Consider the following 8,873-nt stretch of genomic DNA (forward strand, 5'->3'; position numbering starts at 1 on the left):
AGGTTTTGTCATATGTATACCCTCATAAAATCACCACTCTATAATGAACATTCTCATCTTTCTTAAACACCTCTTGACCCTTTGTGATCCTGAATCCCCTTTCCTCCATCCTTACTTCCCAGTCGTCGTTGGCCCTTTCTGTCCCCCTATGTTGTATTTTCTAGAATTTTGTATTAATGGGTTCACACGGCATGTACTCTTTTTCTCGGCACAATTATTTTGAGATTCAGCCTTGTTGCAACATGTATCAATAGTTAACTTCTTTTTGTTGAGCTGAACTTTATTGTATGGATATATCACCATTTGTTCATCCGTTTATCTGTTAACAGACATTTGAGTTGTTTTCATTTTTTGCTATTAAAAAGAAATAAAGCTGCTATGAACATTGGTGTAGAAGTCTTTGTATGGATGTGTGCTTTCCATTTTCTTGGGTAAATACCTCCTTGTAGAAAGTCTGGATCATATATACCGTATGTGTATACATATGCTTGATATTTATTGTATGTGGGTGTGTGCATGCATACTTATATGTATGCTTGATGTTTTAACAAATGGCCAAAGTGTGTTGTATCATTTTACATTCCCACCGTGTATATGAGAGTTCCACTTCTTCCACATTGTTGCCAATACAGATATGGACATTCTTTTTTTTTTTTTTTTTGAGTCTCACTCAGTTGCTCAGACTAGAGTGCAGTGGCTGCTCCCGGCCACCGCAGCCTCGACCTGCTGGGCTGCGGTGATCCTTCCGCCTCAGTCCTCCAAGGAGCTGGAACTAGAGGCACGCACTACCATGCCCGGCTAATTTTTTTGATTTATTGTAGAGATGAGGTTTCTCCAAGTTGCCCAGGTGGGTCTTGAACCCGAGGGCTCAGGCAATCCACTCACCTCGGCCTCCCAAAGTGTGGGATTACAGTCTGAGCCACCGAGCCCGGCCAATATGGACATTCTTACTGTCTAATTTTATCTGTTCTATTAGGTGGGTAGTGGTATCTCATCTCAGTTTTAGTTTATCTTTGACCTTCTGTTGAGTAGACATCATGTGCTAATTTTTCATCTGTGTATCTTTTTTGGTGAAGGGTCTGTTAAAATTTTTGACCATTAAAACTTTGGGCCATTTGCTTCCTTACTGAATTTTGAAAATTTCTTAAACATCTTGGGTATACGTTCTTCTGCACTAGATCTGTGAATTGCAAATATTTTCTTCCAGTCTGTGGCTGGTCATTTCCATTTTTAACAGAGTCTTTTGAAGAGTGAAGGTTGTAAGTTTGATGTACAGTTTATTATTTTTTTTCTTCTATGAATCATACCTTTGGTATTCTGTTCTATTCTATTCAGTTTTTTTTTTCTGTTCTGCTCTCATTTTACCCTGTTCTGATTTATTTATTATGCCATCTATATTTGTCTATCTTTACACCAGTATCACAGTTTTTATTTCTGTAACTTTATTATAAATCTTAAAATTGGGTAGTGATACTCCTTCAAATTTGTTCTTATTTTTCAAAGTTGTTTTTGGCTCTTTTAGGTCTTTAAATTTCCATATGAGTTTTAGAATCAATTTTTCAATCTTTACAGAAAAGGCTACTGGAGTTTTGATTGGGATTGCACTGATGCTAGAAGCCAATTTGGAGAGAATTGACCTCTTAACAATTTTGAGTCTTCAGACTCATGAACATGATGTTCATAGTCATTTTTAAAAATTCTCATTTACTTTTAATTTCTCTCAGCAATGTTTTATAGTTTTCAATATAAGTCTTGCCCCTCTTTTTTCAGACATATTTTTAAGTATGTCATAATTTTTGGTACAATTGTAAATGGTATTTTTTTTGTTTTGCTTTAGGCCCTACTTATTTCTTTTTTATTTTACTTTATCTTTAAAAAATGTTGGGTACAATTCAGGGTGTAAATGGCATTTTTAAAGATTTAAATGTCTAACTTTGTATTACTAGTATGTAAGAGCACAACTGATTGTAGGATATTGATCTTGTAGTCTAAAAACATGCAAAACACACTCATTAATTCTTGCAACTTTATTGTGGATTATGTCATCTGTGAATAAAGACAGCTTTACTTAATTATTTTTGATCTGGATTATTTTATTTCTTTTTCTTGCCTTATTTCACTGACTAGGACTTGTAGTACAATGCTTAATTGAAATGGTGAAGAAGACATCCTTGTCTTGTTTCTGATTTTAGGAGTCAAGCATATTAACTGCTGGTTTTCCACAGATGACATTCATCAGGACGAAAAGGTTTCTTTCTCTTTCTATTCTGCAGTGAGCGTTTCTTAGCAGGATTGGATGTTGGGCTGTATAAAATGCTTTTTATCAATAGATTAAAATGACCATATTGTTTTGCTTTTTATGTTATTAGTTTGATGAATTACATAAACTGATTTTTTAAATGTTAAATCTCCCTTACATTCCTGAGATAGACTGACTCCACACATCTTTATCAGGATGCATTTTTTTATTTTTAAAATATATTACTAAACTTGGTTTTTTATAATTTTCTTTTAGAAAAACAATTTTAAAAGAGTTTTTATATCTCTGTTCATGAGTGATACTGTTCAATAGTTTTCTAGTCATTCCTTTTTCCTGAAGAGATGTGTAGAATTATTATTTCTTCTTTAGATGTTTGGTAGAATTGACAAATAGGACTGAATTCTTTTGGTAGAGATTTTATTTTTGTTTTTGTTTTGTTTTGATATTGCTTCTGCAGGCCCAGAAGGTGGAGCATTGAACAATAGAGCAACAGTGGATTATTCTTAGGTCTAGAAATGTAATGAAAATTTTCCTGCTAGGTTTTGAATCTTCTTGGAACATATAAATTCTTTATTTTTTTCAATTTCTCCCTAAGAATGGAAATATTTATACTATGCCTGTCCCACTATTGTATTTGGGAAGCAGGTAACATATTTTCTAGTTAAGAAGCTCCACAGATGGAGAAGAATTTTGCTTTAAGATGGATCACAACCAGAATATCACCTAACCGGGCTACTTAGAAAATCAGATGATAAGATTTGTGACATTTGAGGTGATGATATTTAGATGAGACTTTAGACTTAGAGTTTATGCCATGATATGTTCTGGGGATGTTGGGATGGGGTAAATGTGTTTCACATGTAGGACACATCAATTTTGGGAGAATTCAAGCATGGACTATAGTGGACCGAATGGTGTCCTTGAAAGGATATGTTGAAATCCTAACCCTCAGAACCTGTGAATATGGCCTTATTTAGACGAGGATCTTTCCAGATGTAATTAGTTATGATGAGGTGATACTAGATTATGTTGGGCCCTAAATCCAATGACTGGTGTGCTTATAAGGAGAGAAAGGTTTGGAGATAAACAGACACACAGAGGGAAGAAGGCCTTTTGAATGTGAAGGTGGAGTCAGAAGTTGGTGTATTGCAGCTACAAGTTGAGAAATGCCAATGACTGCCAATAGTTCCCAGAAGCCAGGAAGAGGCAGGAATAGATCCTTCCCTAAATCCTTCATAAGAAGCATAGCCCTGTGTCGACACTAGATTTCACACTTATATCCTCCAGAACGGTGAAAGAATAGATTTCTGTTGTTTTAGCCATCCACTTTTTGGTATTTTGTTACGGCAGTCTTAAGAAATTGGTACATGTGGTAATTATCACCACATTCAAGATGCAAAATAGTTCTATCACCTCCAAAACCTCTCTTTTGATAACTCTCTTAAATCAGTTTCTCACCTCTCTCCTAAACCTTATCAACTACTGATCTGTTCTCTCTCACTATAGTTTTGACTTTTTAAGTCTGTCATGAAAATGTAGTGATATGGTAACCTTTTTATTGAGCATAATGCCCTTGAGATTCATCAAGTTGATACATATAACAGTAATTCATTCCATTTTATTGCTAAGAAGTGTTGTATTTTGTAAGTGTACCATGGTTTGTGTGTCCATTTACTCACTGAAGAACATCTGGGTTGTTTCCAGTGTCTTGGCAATTATGAACATTTAAAAAATGACTGTAAGCCGGGCTCGGTGGCTCAGCCTGTAATCCCACTCCTTTGGGAGGCTGAGGTGAGTGGATTGGCTGAGCCCGCGGGTTCGAGACCCGCCTGGGCAGCGAGACCTCATCTCTACAATAAATCAAAAAATCAGCTGGGGGTGGTAGCGCGCGCCTGTAGTTCCGGTTACTTGGAAGGCTGAGGCGGAAGGATCGCCGGAGCTCAGCAGGTCGAGGCTGCGGTGGCCGGGAGCGGCCACTGCACTCCAGTCTGGGCGACAGAGTGAGACTCCAACTCAAAAAAAAAAAAAAAAAAGACTGTAAACATTTATGTACAGGTACTTTGCGTGAACATAAGTTTCCATTTTCGAAGGTAAATATTTAGGAATGTAATTGTAGTAATGTGTTGTGTGGTGAGCATATGTTTAACTTCATAAGAAACCACTCTGGATTTTAGAGTGGTTGTATTATTTGCACTCCCAGCAAGTATGGGAATGTTAGTTGCTCTGTATTTTCTTCAGCACTTGGCATTGTCAGTTTTTCTTTGTTTTTAACCATTCTAATAGGTATGCAGTGGTATCTCCCCATGGTTCCCTCTTGTACTATTACAATGGTTAATGATTTTAAACAACTTTTCATGTGTTTATTTGCCACGTGTATATTCTCTTTAATGAAATATCTGTTCAAATCTTTGAAAAAAGTTTCTCTTATTCTTTATTTGAGAGTTAGTTATATATCCTGCATGCAAAACCTTTGTCATTTTTGTTACTTGCAAATACTTTCTCTCAGTCTGTAACTTGTCTTTCCAGTCTCTTAACAGTGTCTTTTCTGGAGCAAAGCTTTTTAAATTTGATAAAACATAATTTATTAGTTTTTTCTTTTATAGATCATGCTTTTCATGTTATCTTTATAAACTCCAGGTCATGAAATTTGCCTTCTCTATTTTCTTCTAACAGTTTTATAATTTTACATTCTATATTTATACCTAGGATTTATTTTGAGTTAAATTTTATAAGGTATGAAGTTTTTGTCAGGGTTCTTTTCTTATATAGGTGTCTAGTTGCTTCAACACAATTTATTGAAATCCGATAATTCCCTATTTAATTTCTTTTGCACTTTTGTCAATAATAAAATTGCCATTTGTATGGGTTTATTTCTGTGTTCTATTCTGCTCCATTATTTTGTTTGTCTATCACCTTATTATTACCTCACTGTCTTGATTACTATAGCTTCATAGTAAGGTTTAAAATTGGATTGTGTGATTCCTCTAAGTTTATTCTTCTTTTAAAAAATTGTTTGAGCTTTTTGCCTTTCTATCTACATTTTAGAATTTATCCATAGCTACACATTTTCTGTTGAGCTTTTAACTGGAATTAGGTAAAGTCTATGGATAGATTTTGAAAGAATTAACATCTTTACTGTATTGAGTTTTCTAATTCATAAACATGACATGTATCTCCATCTATTTAAGTATTTTAAAATTTACTTCATCAGAGTTTGTAGCTTTTAGCATAAAGATTCTGTACGCTCATTACATTTAAACTTAAGTATTTCATGTTTTGGAGTTATTCTGCATGATTTTTTTTAACTTAAAAAATTCAATTGTTCATTGCTTGTGTACAGAAACGATTAATTTTTTCGTGTTGATGTTGTATCCATGGTTATTCTTGGTAGATTCTTTGGATATTCTATGTGGACAATCATATTATGTGTAAATATAAAAACTTTTATTTCCTTCTAATTATTCTGACTCATTTCTTTTACTTGCCTTATTGTACTGGTTAAGACTTCTAGTGCATTGTTGAATAGGAACTGTGAGAAAGAGCAACCCTGCCTTGTTCTTGATCTTGGTGATAAAGTATTACATCTTTCACCATAACGTATAATGCTATCTGTAGAGTTTTTCTTGAGGCCTTTTATTAGCTTGAGGAAGTTCCCTACTGTTTCTAGTTTGCTGAGAATTTTTATCATGATTGGATATTGAGTTTTGTGAAATGGTTTTTTCTTGCATTGATGAATATAATCCCACTTTCTTTCCTTTCAGGCCTTAATATAGTAAATTGCACTGACTTATTGCAGAATATTGAAACTGCATTCCTAGAAATCCCTTGGTCATTGTGGATTTTAAGAAATGCATATTGCTATTTTCGACTTGCTGAAAATTTGTTTAGAATTTTTGTGTCTATACTCATGAAGGATGTTGGTCTATATTTTCCTTTTTTATTTGACACAATGATTATAACTACTTATGAGGTACATGTGATGTTTTAACACATGCATACATTGTGTAATTTTCTGTTGTTTGTGGTTTTTCTTTTTGAGGTGAGAAAGCAATAGTTTATTAAGAAGAAAAAAACAAAAACAAAAACAACTCCTGAGTGGGAGGGGACCTGAAAAAGGGTTTGCCCTTTCTGTTTTTTAATACAACTTTTTATAACAACTATCCTGGCCTCTTAGAATAAAATGTGATGTATTTTATTGATTTCTAAGACAGGAATATAAAGTCTTTACCTATAATTGTGGATTTTCAATTTTTCTTTTAATTTAGTCAGCTTTTGTTTTATGTAATTTGAAGCTCTGTGTCAAATCTGTGTGTTAAGTGCATGCACATTTAAGATTGTTATGTATTCCTGGTAAATTGTCCCTTTTATCATTTTATAACATCTTTCTTTATTCCTGGTAATTTCCTTTGTCTAAGTCTACTTTATCAACTACTACTGTAGCTACTGCAGCCTTTTTAAATGAATGTTTGTATAGTATATCTTTCCCTATCCTTTTACTTTTGACCTACCTATTGACCTACATCTGCCTATGGCTATACCTATACATATTGCATTTTTTGTAGATGGCATATACTATAGTTTTTTTTTAATTCTGAGAATTTAAAAAATATTTTGTAATTTGTATGTTTAGATCAGTCTTTTTGTCCTTTCTTTGTCTGTTTACTTTCTTTCTTCAACCTTCTGTGGGATTATTTGAGCCTTTTGTTTGAATATTACATTTTAGTTTTCTAACTTATTTTTGACTTTATCTCTTTATAATTTCTTTTTAGCTGTTGCCTCAAAAATTCCAATGCACATACTTAACTTTTTGCAGTCTAGTTAGAATCAACATTTTACCACATTAAGAGGAATTTGCAATGTCTCTCTCATATAGTGCCCTTTGTCCTCCCATCTTTACATTATGGCTTTCCTATGGATTGTGTCTACAGACATTAAAAATCTCGTTAGATAACATTTTTGGTTTTAAGGCTCAAGTTTATTTTAAAGAATTCAGGATGAGAATATTCTATTACATTTATACAGATGTGTACTGCTTCTGTTGAACTTCATTTATTTATCATGTATTTTTTATTAATTATTGAAACTTGTTCCAAGTTCCCCTCTGGTATAATTTTCCTTCTGTTTGGAGAACTTCCTTTAACAATTCCTTAAAATAGATGTGCTGACAGAAATTTTCTTTGCTTTCCTTTACTTGAGAATGCCTTTATTTCACTTTATTCCTCAGTGATATTTTTTCTGGATATATAATTCTGGGCTGACTATTACTTCCTTTTTGCACTTTGAAAGCATCGTTTCACTTCCTTCTGGACTCCATTATCCTGATGAGAAATCTGGAGCTATTCAAATTTTTGTTCTGCTCTATGAAATGAATCATTTGAAATTATTGCATGAAGCACATCATTTTTTGACTGATTTGAGGATTTTTCTTTGTTTTTTAGTTTTCAGTTGCTTGTTTATGATACATATGGCCATGAAATTCTTTGATTTTTTTTTCTTCTTTGGAGTGTGTTGGGATACTTTAATATACAAATTGACAACTTTGATCAGATTTAGGACATTTCCAGGCAGTATTTCTTCAAATAATTTTTTTCTGATTCACACTTCTCCTGTCCTCTGGAGAATACTAGAACTTTTATATCACTTATAGTTCTTTGAGCCTCTGTTTTCTTCACTTTTTTCCCCTCTTCATTCTGATTATATAAAATGCTTATCATCAAGTTCACTGACTCTTTTCTTAATCATCCCCATCCTTCTGCTGTGTACATCCAGAGAAATCTTCATTCTGGTTACTATATTCTTTAGTTCTAAAATTTCCATTTGGTTCTTTTGTATGATTTCTGTTTCTATTCTGAGTCTTTATATCTTTGTATTTGTCTGAAAATTGCCCATGCATACTTTTCAGAGCACTAAACAAAATCTTTCTGTTATCTTTCTAACACCTCTGTCATCTCTAGCTTGGTGTCTGCTGACTGATTTTTTGCATGTGAGTTGATTTTTATTTTTGTATTCAAAGTTATTTTCAATTGTTTCATGGACATTTTAAATATCATGAGACTCTAAGTTTTGCTTAAATTATATGAAAAATGTTATTTTATTCTAGTTGGCAATTGACTTGGTTGAGTTTGGACTACGAGTTCTGACCAGCCTCCTTTGGGTTGTGATTTCTTTCTTTTTTTTTTAATCAATATTTTTTATTATGATTTTGTGGGGTACAGTTAAGGGTTAGGTGTACAATTACGTTTCATTCAGGCACCCTGTTGATAAGAGGTGTTTCCCCATCCCCAGACAGATATTTGCAACTGTTAATCCCATCCCCATCCCCCCCATAATTTTCCAGTACCGTCATTCATTATTTTAGAGTATTACATTGGATGTTCAAGGTCCATTATATGAGTGAGAACATGTGATACTCAGTTCTTTGTTTCTGTGAGAGGTCACTCAGTACTATAGACTCTAGTTCTATCCAGGTTGATGCGGAATTCATGATTTTGTTCTTTTTTATGGCTGCATAGTATTCCATTGTGTATATGTACCACATTTTTTTAATCCAGTCCTCTTTTGATGGGCAGCATGGTTGTTTCCAGGTTCTTGCTATTGTGAACAATCTTTTGTC

Source organism: Carlito syrichta, unplaced genomic scaffold, assembly GCF_000164805.1.
Source record: "Carlito syrichta isolate Samal-C Ts95f unplaced genomic scaffold, Tarsius_syrichta-2.0.1 Scaffold304717, whole genome shotgun sequence".
Taxonomy (NCBI): domain Eukaryota; kingdom Metazoa; phylum Chordata; class Mammalia; order Primates; family Tarsiidae; genus Carlito; species Carlito syrichta.